Raw genomic sequence first — 15245 nt, 5'->3', positions numbered from 1 at the left:
TCTCTCTCTCTTTGCTAAACTACTTAAGAACATATAAGAAGAATTGATCAAGGATTTCCCCACATTGGTGTTTGTCCCTGGTTAGCACCACATCTTGTGTCCTCTTGTCTTGGCTTTTCTTCTGTGATTTATGTTTATGTTCTATCTTCAATTTAATTTAATTCTGATGTGGTTGCTAATCTAGAAAAGATATTGAACTAACTGTGAAAATTGAAATAAATTAGTCTAAGCATATAATGTACCTAAAATTAATATGGTATCAGAGCTAAGGTGAAGGCAATGCTCAAGAAAGAGTGAATGAGAAATCACTGAAGACAATTGGGAAACGAAAAAACGATCAATGGATTCCTCATCCCTCTTCAAATTCACTAAGGGTGAAGTCAAAGCAGAGAATATTATTAGAATGGCGTAGCAGAAGTTTCTGATGGCCTACCTAAAGCACTTCAATGGGAAGTCCATATCTAAGGGTGGAAGGAAAGGTAGATGCCTTGGTTGTAATAAGTTCGGCCATTATGCAAAGGAGTGTCTGAGGTAGAGACACATCACTTGATGATGATAACAATCATTCTAGGGACATCTTCAATGATCAGAGGAATGACAGGTAATGTAGGTCATCAAGGAAACGATCGACTCTTCAAAGAAAGCAAGGAACCCAGGTATGAAGAATCAAATGTTTCTGACAAGATAAAGAAGTTTTATCTTGTATTCGCCCTTTCCTTCAGATTCTTTGGGCATTTTGCTTATTGATCATAGTGCTTCAAGGCACCTCATTGGATAGAAGGGTGCTCTCTCGAATTTGGTAGAGATGGAAACAACCGTGGGATTATACTTGGAGTCGATGCCACCTATCCCGAAAAGGGTGTAGGAAATGTTACCCCTCAATTGAATGAGGGTAACTCTATTCATTTACAAGAATCTATTTTATGTACCTAATCACAAGAAGGACCTGGTGTCCATCTCAAAAATGGAAGTCAAAGGTTTTAGGGTGGCATTCATCGATGGAAAGGTACGTGTTAGAAAATAGAATTTTCAAAGATTCTTTTTCTCATGTGTTCAGGGTTGGATATTGGTATCAATTTGCAGGATGGTCCATTGGCAATCGTGTCAGTTGAAATATCACATCTATAACACTAGAGGTTTACCTATGCGGCCCTACCCGATGTGAGTCAGATGGTGGTAGGGATGCCTGAATTCAAGAAGAGCGTGAAGGTACATGTCTGAGATGTACCGAAGGAAAATATGATAAATAGACCATTCCCCTCATGCAGTAGGTCCACAGGTTTGGAACAACTCGAGGAGTTTGAGATTCATGATCAGGAATCTCATGTATACAGGTGGAAGAAATCCCTCTATGGCTTAAAGAAAAACACCCTGGGCATAGTATGAGGGGATTGATAGTTGTATGATGAATTTGAGATTCAATAGGAGTGAAGTCGTTCCAAACCATTAACTGAAGGTTGTGGATGATAGATCACTCATACCGGCACCTTATGAGGATGACCTATTTCTAATAAGTGCATACCCTCTCATTTGCAGAAGTAAGAGGGAGTTGGATTCTGGATGTGGAATGATAAACTGCAAGCCTATGACTACTTTAAGGATCTTAACTTTTAGAAGTTATATGGCAGTGATCGGACCAGATTTGGGAAATGCCTCTGAGTTTCATAAACTCCTTCGTGTTGATGTTCTTGGTGAAGTTTTTTCTGGACATATGTTTTTCAGTTAGCATGGTGAGCTCATATTTTGTTGAGCCTCACTAGCTTGGTCCCAAGAATCTTCTGAGATATCTTCGGGGCACAATCTCTCATGGATTGAGATACATTGCCGAAATATCAAACTGCATGATTATTTGAATGTTGATTGGGCAGGCATTGTGGAGGATCACTAGAGCACTTCTCAGTGTTGGTTCTCTTTGGATTCTACTTTGATGTCATGGATGAGCGGAAAGCAGAATTTAGTTACTATAAGCACCACCGAGACCGAATACATAGTTATGAGTATGATCTCGTGTGAAGCTGCATGGTTGCAAAAGCTCTTAAGTGAGCGGTTTGTACACATGATGAATACCATTGTGATTCTTTGTGACAACCAGAGGGGGAAATCAATTATTGAGGAATCTCATATTTGATGATTGCTCCAGTATATAGACATCAGATATTACCTTATCTAGGATATGGTAAGTCAATGAGTGAGGAGGCTCCATCATATTGAGACTGATGTACAGGTCGCAGACATTTTGTCAAAGCCCCGGGGAAAGGTCAAAGCTGTGACTTTCCCAAATGACTTGGAGTCATTGAGAGACCTTCTTATAAGGGTCCTACATGTTGCATGCATTGATCTCTGGGAGCTCTCAGTGGCTTGTGGTACTTACAGGAGAAATATACGACCATAGGGTGACTCACCCTCCCCTGGTGGTGTGCTATGTACAGGCTGATAGGTTCAACCTTCCCCTGTGATACCCTATGGCAACTGTGGAATAGGATGATTAGTTCTCCTATGGGCCAGGATGATTAGTTCTCCCATGGAAACTATGGAATAGGATGATTAGTTCTCCTATGGGCCAGGATGATTAGTTATCTCATGGAAACTATGAAACATGATGATTAGTTCTCTTGTGGGCCAGGATGATTAGTTCTCCCATGGCGACTATGGGGTAGGATAATTCATTCTCCTGTGGATAGGATGATTATTTCTCTTATCAAGGCATCCTACCCATGCAGTCTGGGACTCATGGGAATTACCTCTCATCTAATCAATGAGCAGGGAAATGGGGTTAGGGACCATAGTAGTACTAGCGACGGACGCATCAATATATCTTCCATACTCCCTATGCTAGGATGACCTCCATTGATGTAGGATCAATGAAACTGATATGGGATCAGTGTGAGTGGTTTGAGACACTCTCTTGCGATATTGATCTGGGATCAATAAAACTGATTTCGGGCCAGTAAGAGTGATGTGACACACTCTCTTCAGATGAAATTGACTTCGGGTCAGTAGAGAATGGTATGAGACATTCTCGATCAATTCTTCTTATTCATGGTTCAACAGAGTAGAGAAAAGAAGAGCAAAGCAAAGAAGAGCTCAGCAGAGCAGAAAAGTGCATGGCACTGATGGCAGAGATAGTACAGTCGGACATATGGATCAGCGAATGGAGTTCTTCCTAGTTGAGAGGGAGTGTTAAAATTGGCAACTAGGGCCAAACTCCATGTGTGTCATCTTATTAATGGAAACTAATATTTTTCTGGGATCCCTTGCATCGAGAGGTGTAGGATTGATCTAAAGAACATCCGATTACGATAAGTATTCATGGAGATATGCATTTATTTGTGTTATGGGACAATTCTTCAAGGTCGGCCAGCCACCAAATAAACCCCACTTGTGCTCAACGTTTTAGTATAAATAAATGTGGCCTTAAAGTCATTTCAACACACTTGGGATCTCTTCCTCTCTACCTGTCTTTGGATTTTAGTAGGAGGAGAGATCCTAAGGGATAATTCTACCCTAATGTAGAGGGAAGAAGCTGAAACTACCAGAACTACCAGGAAATTTGATGCAGAGTACAAAAATGGGAACTGTCGGGAGTTGTTGGGAAAGCTAGCATAGAGGACAGATGTTGGAATTGTCGGGAACTGTCATAACTAGCGGAACTTCTGGAAAAGATGACGCAAAGGGAAGAAGCTAGAACAGTCGGAACTGCCGAGAACTACTGGAACAGATGAGAGAGCTGACGCAGAGGGTAGAAGTTGGAACTGCTGGGAAAGATGACATAGAGGGCAGAAGCTGGAACTGTCGGGAACTGCCAAAACTACCAAAAGTGATGGGAACTGCCAGAACTACCGACAATAGCCTGAACTGTCAGAACTACTAGAACTTCCAAAACTACTAGAACTGTGAGGAACTGCCAAAACTGCCAAAACTGTTGGGAACTGACAAAACTACCGATAACGGCTAGAACTGCTGGAACTACCAGGAACTACCAGAACATCCGAAGCATCTGTCTTCAAAGGAGAGCAACACGAAAGGGATAGCTAAGTAACATTGGGACAATTGCATGGTACTTAGCAACAAATACACCAAGCATGCAATGCAAGCTAGGGACAACAAGTAAGCGAGGTGCAGCCTACACATAGGTCAGTATGGCAACATGGTGTAGCAATGGCACATAATGAAGTACAGTGATGGGTACAGTTATGATTAATGAAGTGTGATGAGATGCCGTATAGTGATGATGGATGCAGCATGGTGCAGCGTGGTGAGGTGCAACATGATGACAAAATGTTGCACAACAAAAGGTGATGGAGTCACATTTGAGAATCAGTTGAATTTGCATGTCTTCAACTGATCTCATGTATCATCTTCTTAGAGATGATCTATGCTCTTATCGAGATAAGTCAAAGTGTTGACTTATATTGTAAACATATTATCTCTCTCTCTCTCTCTGCTGAACTATTGAAGAACATATAAGAAGAATTGATCAAGGGTTTCCCCACATTAGGGTTTGTCCCTAGCTAGTGCCAATCCAAACACACCCAAAAACTAAAAAAACTACGAATGCCTTAAAATGAAAACTAACCTCATGCAAATTACAATGATGATGTAAGATCCTAAACAAAACTCATAAGCAAATGGAACTCTTTATAGAGACAATAAGCCAATCTTAAAATGAAGAGGGCAAAAATTTCAACAAAAATCTCTCTTCAAAGAAACCGAAAACCAAAAACTTGGAAAAAGAAAAAGAAAAAAGCAAAGTTTTTTGAGCTTTTTTCTTTTAAAGGGAACAAAACAACTTTTAGAGGTCATAAAAGTACTACTAAAACTCGAAACATCAATAAATAGGCACGAGGAGTCTTTCAATATCGCAACTTATAAACTCGAAAACGAATAAAAATTGAAGAAGAAAGACTATAAACTTGTGAAAACTGACCCAAGTAGCAACAAAATATTTCGAAAAAATAACCAAAAGGTCAAGAAATAAATACTTTCAAACTTGTCAAAAAGAATCTTAATAAGAAAGAGAAGCAACAAGGCCACCAAACAAGGGGAAGCAAAGCATGGTATTTGAAATCCGTGTTGGAAACAAAATTGAAAACAATTTTCTATTCTAGAATACCGGAACAACCAAGAACTTCAAAACGAAGCCTTGAACCCAAGACACAAACTACAGACTTTCTTAAGAAGCAATCCTAGGCCAAATCTTTTCAGTGAGAAGGAGATTTTTGAGAAATAAAGATTGCAGGAAAAATGAATTCTCCACACAGCAGATGACCATACAACAACATAAGCCACCAGGCAAAAGACCTAATTAGGCAAGAAGATTTAAAAACAATCCAAAAAATTGCATACACGATTTTGTAAGGACACAGAAGTGTACACATGTGTTTCTAATACAGGAAACTTGTGTTTAGAAAGACATGTATACACAAGTCTTCCTTAAACAAACCTGAGTGTATACACTACAATCGTCAAATAAAACAACATATACAAAGCTTTATTAGGAAAAAAAAAAATCAAGGTCTGATCAAGAAGATCAGACTTGATGCCTAGGATGCTAATGGACCAAACAATACTATAAAGAAAGTGAACCCTAATTGAGAACAAGCATCCCAAACTAGGAATAACAAGATTGTTATCCCTAGCGGAGTCGCCAATTCTGTTATGGGTGAAACCACCCTAGGGCTTTGGGTTGAGAACCCCAACAGAGGAGAGGGCAAACCACAATAAGAAATTCTCAAGCAATCAAGAAAATCACTTATTCTAATAAATCGTGTAGGAGTGTCCTTACCCAGATGTCTCTCATTTGGGTAGATCCCGCAGGGTGCAAACCCTCAGCTTCTCCTGATGTTCTTGAAACCTGAAAATTATTCAAGTGGAACATACACGATAGTAGAAACATAAAGAATATACATGATTTTAACTTTAAATCATATAAATGAATGACTAATTATACATCAAGATAAGATTCATAAGTGAATTACAACATAATTTAGATGTGTAAACACATTTCATATGGGAAACAGAACATCATTCCTTGTATTGAAGTAAGCTATAAATAAGGTGGAGAAATACGACCTGAGTCCTTTCCCGACCTTCATCAATATTCCTCCATCACCAATACAAGGATATCTCAAGCAAGAGGGGGTATCTATAATCAAGGAAACAAGGGTATCCTGAAGCTGTGGGGAGTGCAGGAGAAATAGGGACTCTTCAGATGCAATCATGGATAATCTCACTATAGTATCAATATCACATCCTTTCCCCCTTAAGGCCTTCCCATGGAGGTTTATTTATACCTCTCAAAATTAGTTTTTTCAATTGGGAAACAGTTGGGCCACGGGAAATATGATGTGAGTAATAGGTGAAACCCATTAACTCCACCTGAAATTAAGGAAATTTAATTTTTTTAAGTGTTTTAACATATGTACGCAGGTTGGATATATGCTGACCTGCATGTACATGCTTTTATCACAGGGAAAATTAGTGTATAGGGAATAAAACACTATGTTTTAGATTTTGGACCACGTGTGGAAGGAAGGGTTTCCCTGGGCCATAATCAGAGCATCAGATCTACCAAGAGTGGTAAATGGTGCTATAACAATAAGTTGCATGATTTATAAGTACATACTATGGAAAATTTGAATGGAAAATAAATTGATTTGAACTCTAAATTCAATCTATCTTCTATTGAATACTGAAAAAGATTCATTACAAAAGTCAAAACAAAACCATGATAACCAACAAAATCTCACACCTTTCATCTCACTTATAGAATAGGAAGAGGAGAGAAAGTACAATGGATATGGACACATGAAAAATCCTATATGGTTATACTTTGTCAAATCATAACCCTAATCTAATCACCTAGTACACCATAGTTTCATGGTAAGATTGCCAAGTAAGTGTGTCTCCATCAAAATATGAACTAGAGAATGCAATCATGCATCCCTTCCTTGAGATCTGTGTCCTCTACCTAAGATGGGAATTTTTCCTGCATAAGTATTCTAATTGACTAAGGATCTTCACCCTGTTAGTAATATTAGATCATGCATGCTAAAAATAAATAAATAAATCTCTAAGAATAGAAAAACTCTATCGGAAACTAAAATTGCTAAATTTGAAACAATATCTAAACTGGAACTAACTGAAGGTTTGACATGCATGCCCTTAGCATGCATCAATCTCTTACAAAGAATAGTCTATTTCACTATATCATATGGCATGCATGTGCCATCTCCCAAGAAATAGTCGGTATCACTGTCTCCTTCACTTTCATTCAACCTGTTCATGATTAATGTAAGGAAAGGGTGAAGGTACCATATTTGTTGTCTTCTCTACTACCTCATCATTGGGAGGATCACTAGCTCAGAAACAAGTAAAAAATATTAACACATACATTAGACATAGATCATAGAGGTATTAGTAATGTGATGCATGTATATTCTGGAGCAAGGCTTCTTGGGAGCGAGAGCAGGAGCATAAGTAGGAAGGTGGGGTAGAAGTGGGAAGTGGGAGTGGAAGCAAGAGCGAGGAGTGATAGTTTCAAAAGCTCATAGGTTGGGAGAAATTTTGGGAGTGAATTTTATATAAAATATATTTTTATATATTTTGATGCATATATGTTAACAAAATCATGTAGAATGATGAATTTGTGATAAAAAAACATAAAAACATGGATTAAATAATAAAACGTCATTAATCTAGTAGTTAAAATCTTCATCAACCACAAGTCCACAAATTACAAGTTCTCATTTATATATCATGTAAGGGTGCACATAACCAAAATAACATCGAGCGCAACCCATCTCTGAACCGAAAATACATCAAAAAATGGCCTCTAGCATCAAAAATATCATGCTACAACAAATACCTACATATCATCAAAATCATTCCCTGTCTTAGGATCTTTGTCATTAATATCACCAACTAAGCATTAACATAAGATAGGAAAAACACAACATGTCAAGTGAAGATTTTGTTTGAGTGACAAGTACATTTTTAGTAGAGTCATGATAGAGGAGTTTGACAAGTAACTTCACTAACATCAAGGTACATAGAGGGCTTGTTTCTCTTGGTTAAATATGAGTTCCAGTACATGAAAAAATCCAATGGAAACATTGCAATCCCCGAATCCTGAAACCCTGAAAAACTGATAAGTCTGTTTGATTTTGAGTTAGATCTAAAATTCTACTTTCTCCATATGAAATCTAATGAGGTTAAAACCACTCTCAAATATCCTAAGTCATTTCATGGTAACGTTAAAAATTTAAGTAAAATAATGAAAAAATCATCCTTTTAATTTAAGTAACATTCATCCTTTTACTTTAAGAATTTAGCATTACCATGAATTGCATGTCAACACTAGGGCCATATGCTTGAATATTAGGCTACTATGGACCTAATATTACCATAGTTTTTTCTTTTTTCCTTCCCATTCTCGATATTCCGACAATAATCCTAAACCTTTATTTCTCCACCCACTTGTTTTTTGCCTCTACGTGGAAAATGTATTTTATAAACAATACCTTATAATACACATATTCCTATACAAAATATAAAAACACTTTATGCCCATTATATGTTCAATATATTATTTCAATCTTTCCTCAATTTTTATGCCCCAATATGAATGCATGTGATATGGTATTACCTTGTTAGTGAAGCCCCCGTGCCTAATAATACATCACAAACATCAAGGGGAGTAACATCACATAATTCCTCATTCGTGAAGGGTTTTGATGTTGTATGGAAGGCGGCACTGCTGGCTCACATGAAGATCCCATCATTGGTGATGCCACTTGATTGTGTAGGTTGTGGAGGTGATGTGGTCAGTAAGCCCAATTGCTTCATGACCTCTGCTGAAATGAGGTTCCTTTGGCTCCCGCTGTCAACATTGAACTCTAGTGGGGAACCCTTTACCCACATCTCAAAGTGAAAGGGGCACTCCTCCTCCTACGGATGTTCGGGTTCCTCCTTTTGGATCTTCGTGGTGGTAATGGTGGCGTTGGGATCGACATTGATAATACGCTTCCCTTTGTCATTCCCCTTGTCGAGTTCCAACTCAAAGTCAGAACATGCATCTAATTCTGAAGCCTTTAGTTGAGCCACCAGTGACTTCTTGGCCCGACACTCACTTGTGTTGTGAGCGGAGCTCTTATGGAACTCACACAACTTTCTCGTGTCCTTCTTCGGCTTTGTGGGGTTGTTCTTTTCTTATGGCTTTGGTGGGTTTTCCTAGGTCACGTCGCCTTGGATTTATCCTTCGTTCTGTGGTTTGGAGGAACCTTCCCTTGCTTTGGATTCGCAGATCCAAAATCTCACTTCTTCTGTTTAAACTTTTGCTCGATCTTAACGGCATATCAGTATTTCATGCCGAGTGGGGAAATATCCAAGAATTCCATCTTGTCCTGGATGTACCTATGCAGGTAGCCACGGTACTTGAGAACCAAATGATTCTCAGAATCCTTTATACCCAACTTCATGCAAAGGGTATGAAAAAAATTGGTAAACTCCAGCATATCTTAGTCCCTTCCCTGTCGCATTGTTGTCCACTTTATGTATTTATCCTCATAGCTCCCAATAGGGCAGTACTGCTCCTTGATAGCATCCCGAAACTAGTTCCAAGTGGGTGTGACTGAAAATAATGAGTTCATACTTTTGTCTTTCTGCTCACCATAGGTTTCCCACCAGTCCTTAACGTCGAGCACTGCTTTGGGAAATGCAAAAGTGATCTTTTCCTCGCTCGAAAAATCATGAATTGAAAAATATCCTTCTAGCAGATTTAACCATTTATCTACAACGTCTGCATCTATCTGACCTTCAAATATGGGAATGTCAAAGTTAACATGCACCTTAAATGGTGTGGCACTTCCAGAGTAGCTGCTGGAAGTAGATGCATCACCCTTGGGTAGCTACTAAAGGATCTAGGCAAAGTTGTCCATCATTGCATTCCTTTGTCGCTCGAGGGCTTCTTCGAGCAAGATTTTGATAGGATCTCCTAGCCCCTCATCTTTCTTTTCATTTTCCATGGGAGGTCATCACGATTTGCAAGGTTGTTCTTGCAAAGGTTTGACCAGCTCAAGCCCTAACTCCTTATATCCCGACCTCATTGGGGACATGCAAAGAAAAACAGAGAAGGAGCAGACCACTCTGATACCACTAATCATGATTTAAACATGAATGCAACAAATTACAGATATAACTATAAATACAAAGATGCAGTAGAAATAACACTTCATTTCATTAATATCAAATACTGAAATATGCTTACAAACAAAATGGAAATAAGCCTAGCTCGGGTGATGGTAGCCTATCTTTGAGAAGAGATGTGGCAGCTACATGCCTCTGAACTGTGTTACAATGAGGCTCCAAGGCCTATTTATTATTGAGAAACAATGGAAAGCCCTAAACATCCAAAAACCTAGCCCTAGGAGATGAAGTGCCAAACTATGGGCCCCGTTTGAGTAAATCGGTACACCAAATTCCTGGGGTCGTAACTTTGGCATACAATCTCCGTTTGATGTGCAAAATACCTTATTAGAATTATCTATATGAGGACTAGTACTTTCGATTGAGAAGCATTAGCTTATGACCCATATTGCTCTCGGTTTTCCCAAAAAACATCATTTAGGGCCTCAAAATGGCTCTGGAAGTTTAGGACCCAAAAATTTCCAAAAATAGTAAGTTGTGCTACAAATAAGGAAACTGAAAAACTAAAAGAAACAATGGTGGGGGTCCAAGTGGAATAGGTGGGTGGCCACCAATATCCACGTGGATCATGAACACAAGATTTCCTAACACCCAAGAGAGTTGGAAGAAACATTTAGTCCTTATTCCTAGATTTTCTTCAAATAAGGAATCAGGGGAAAGAAAGGGAGTTGGCATTTTTTTGAAGAAAGGTAAGAATAGAGAGATGGGTTGAGATTATGTGCTTCCCAAGAGTTAATTTCTTTATCCGGTAAAGGCCAGTGGAAGGCTCGAACTCTATGGTGAACATACAGGCTGGGTCAAGTGAGACTCTGATTGGCTTGAGTAAGCTTTAAAGGGAATCTCTTTACTGTAACCATTGTGAGGGAGTTAGGAGAGCTCGGGGGGACAAGAAGTTGCTAAGTCATTCTCATTAGAAGGGAGGTGTGGTCGTTGTCTATAAGTTTTCATCAATATGTAGATAATTACTATGAATTTATTCCTCTAATGGTTATCACTGTTGTAAACAGCAAAAGTAGAACAGAGTAATGATACTGTAATTTTATTTTTGTAATTGTTATGACTGTTGAAAGTAGTAAAAGAAGATTAGGAAGATAATATTGTAATTTTATTTCTATAATTGTTATGACTATTGAAAATAGTAGAAGAAGAGCAATGAAATGAATAATTCTATAGAAAAATTTCTCCTATGGTTTATGTAGAATCCTTCTTTTATGATTAATCTGGGATATTTAATACTGAAAAGAAAAGAAGCGAATAACTGACAGGTTAAGGGTTGGTCCCTCTTTTTCTTAATGAAATTGTTCTAATGAGACTTCGAAATAAATGTATTGACTGTTAGAACATTATGAATGCAATCTTAATCTTCAAGGAAAATGTAATCATTCTGTTAGGAAATCTCTAAGAGGAAAATTTAAGTATAACACGTCATTGGCAACCAAATGAGAAATTGGACATGGATTCTCATGAATAAGATGCCCCGGGACAAGTATAAAGATTGACATTAAACAGAAAGTTATTCAATTTTTAAGAAATCATTCTTGAAGAGAGAATTTACCCATGCAAACTTAGGCAATTTCTTAGTTCATAGTCTAGGTGGTGGGTTAGTCCCTGAAGCTAGTTGTGCCTACACTAGGTTCATTCCTGTCTCTATAGATAATTGAGTTGTACACTATAAAAAAATATGAGGATATAGGCAGTTGTGGAACAAAACAATTTTCATCTCATGTACGAGTAATTTAGAATTGGGACACAATTAAATAAGCACAGTCAAGAAATGAAGCATTTCCAACATTTTAATGAATGGGAAAAATGGAAATTACTATACAAGGCTATCAGCTAAGAATCTTTCAATCTTAGGTAAAAAGGAAAAATAGTTTATCAAGTCCCAATTCCATTAATCTGATATAACACAATTCTGAAACAACGAATTCTCTGATTGAGTTAATAGAAATAGTAAACAGAGTTCTACTCTGCTAGATCTCGGCTGGGTACTTCATATAAGTTACATATATACAACCCATATGCTTAAAATTACACATGTGTGGTTAATATTAGTAACCTAAAACCACCACGACAATACCAAAATAATATTGTAACAGAATCGTAGTAAACCTCTATTGAGCAAGGAAAACACAATGGACGTGCTCATCCTACAGGTTAATTTAAAAATAAAAAATTTATACATTTAGATAGGGTTAAATGTTAGCTTGTACAATCTAAATCAAAACCCTTAGGTTGACCTGTAAAAAACAATGATAAAACAATGACAGCCATGGCTTATCTTGGTGGAAATTGACCTAGAGTTAGCATTAACTCAGAAATGACCTATATTATGGTTGAAGTGGAGATGGGACTTAACCACCGTGGATATTCCTCGGAGACCATTGATGGAAAAAGTTTGAAGCTCTCCCGTGCAAAGATAGAACCCACGAGTAACAGTGGAGCAGTGTTGGAAAAACGCACCAGAAATGACAAACATGAGAACTACTTTTTAATACAAATTATTTCCGATGAGGGTTAGTAGGTAGTAGGCTGACTTGGGAAGACCAACCTGTGAGACAAAGGAGAGGGGTTAATATCAGAGCATTGTGGTTCCATAAGTTTGAAAACAGTGAACAAAGAAAACATTAACTAAAGAAAGAAAATAACCTGAACTTAAACTTCTTAGCACACACAAAAAGACACCAACCGTTGTGGAATTTCGAAGCATGATGGCTGCTAGAAACCAAGTGGAAATATGACATCCTTATTGAAGGAAGAAACAACATATTGACAAACATTGGGACTATAATTCAAATTTCCAAACAGTCATGGGGTTACATTCAGTAGTGGTCTATTCAATTCCAAAAAGGAAGATTAAGAGTGAAAACTAGGAAACCATCTAGTTTGATAGTTGTAGGTACAACCATACCTGCAATGAAAGGAGGACACAAGATTAACCAAATAGACGAGCCAATGTTGCGGAGTGCAAAGCTCCTGGGAAGGAAATTAATAAGAGTGCGTGCCAGGGAGTATCAGTGAATTCCATGTGTGTTGAGGAAAAATTGTGTTAGGAGAAGTTGAGAATAGCTTTTGCAGAAGGTAAGCCTATGGTTGCAATAAGGGGTTGGACAAAGCAGTTTCAGACAAAGGGAGACTTTGTGTTGGGCACAACAATATTTTTCCTTTGGTTATTTTTTTATATGAGATGTGGCACACTTCAATCACATGCTCATGGTTTAAACTATTCTAGACTATTATATATTGTAGATTGTTGGATATAAGTTTCGGGGCACTAAGCTTGTGCCGAATTATATCTTGTGCGTCTTATGCATCTTTTGGTTCTAGAAAACTCTCAGTTAATGCTCTATTTTTATATGAAGTGTAAGTTGTGTTTCTTAGTTGTTTTATGGCCATGTCTAGATGTGATCCTTATCTTCATAATGTCTTAATTGGGTCAAGTTGAGCATGGAAATGTGTTCCCTAAGATGAGTTATAGGCGGTTCTTAGGTGAACAAGGCATATTCTAGTTGTAGGAGGTACAATTGGTCAAGTTGATGCAGCTAAAGCAAGCCAATGTCACATGAACTATTGTATCAAGGACTTGATTGGGTTCCCAAGTTGCGAGAAACATAAGGCTAGTTGTGAGGGCATGAGTGCTAAGGCATGCTGTCGAATGTTAGGACATGCTAATATGTGACAAATAGTGCAAATCCATGTTAAACATGCTAATATGTGCCAAGTACCAAGTGTTAGTGCATTGTAGGTGCCAAATCTTCCTTTATTGCTTCTCTCCTACTTTCCAATAATTAGTCTCAAATAAATTTAATTTTAAACCATTCCAAACCATGCCAACACATGAAAAAACATACCAAGGCATATAAATGTATGCGAGGCATGCTAAGACTTTCCAGGTGGTGTCAATACGTGGCAAGTAAAAATGTGCATTAGGGAGTGTTACACATGTCATGGAGTCGAAGGGCATGTTGAAGAGTACTAATATGTTCCAAAGAGTGCCAGTGCATGTCAATGAGTGTGAGGGAGTACAAGGGAAACACAAGGGAGGATTAGGTCAAAATGCATGGAAGTGAATGAATATGAGGGTGTGTCAGGGAGTGTCAATGAGTGTTATTCATGCCAAGGAGGGAGTGACAAGGTATGATAGGCAATGGTAAGGTGTTCTAGGGAATAACATGGCATGTTAAGAAGTTCCAGAGTGTGCTATCATGTGCCAAATAGTGCCAAGGGATGCGAAGACATGCCAGCTACTAAGGGATTCCAGGATTTGCTAGGTGCCAAGGTGTGCTAGCATGTGTGAAGGAGTGTCAAGGAAATAAAAGGAAGAAACAAGGTAAAATGCAAGGAACGAACACATAAGAGGGTTAATAAGTCAATACTTTATGTTTTTAAAGAGGGGCATGATACACACATTAATAATAGGCTCCAATACATGCCAAGTCTGAATGTGTGCTAAGTGTCAATGTATGTCAATGCATGCCAAGGTGAATACAGGGCATGCCAACACATGGTAAGGGAGTGTTATGATGTGATAGGGAATGACAATATGTTCTAGTTACAAAGATGTTGCAAGACATGCGAGGTACTAAGGAATGTTAGTGTATGCCAAAGTGTAATACCCTCCTCCCACATCTACGCAAGTAACCAACCAATCAGGGTAAACAAATGACAAGAGGGTACTATGATGGGATTAAACCTCCCATATCACCTTAAGGAAGTAGAATTGATAGAAGCACACCATACAAGCCTTCCACATCGGCAATAAGGCTCCTAGGAATCATCCCAACCTGTCAGGTAGCCAGCCCCTGGGTCCCACTGAGTTTTTAGACCAATTAACCCTCAAACGCTCCCATGATATGGGCATGCATGCATCCAGAGTGCTCTAGATGTTCCCACAACATGGTATGCCAATGTCTAGTGACTTTTCTTGCCAGTGTTGCACCTGCATCCCGAGGATTTGAGCGACCTTTTCAGGCCTAGATCCCAGGTCACTACATAGAACTAAATGACACATTCAGAACATAAAGATAATAGTGGAATGA

Source organism: Pinus tabuliformis, chromosome 3_2 (genome assembly GCF_031772625.1).
Source record: "Pinus tabuliformis cultivar Carrire ecotype Pingquan chromosome 3_2, CPIR1, whole genome shotgun sequence".
NCBI classification, from domain to species: domain Eukaryota; kingdom Viridiplantae; phylum Streptophyta; class Pinopsida; order Pinales; family Pinaceae; genus Pinus; species Pinus tabuliformis.
This window is presented reverse-complemented; position numbering follows the sequence as displayed.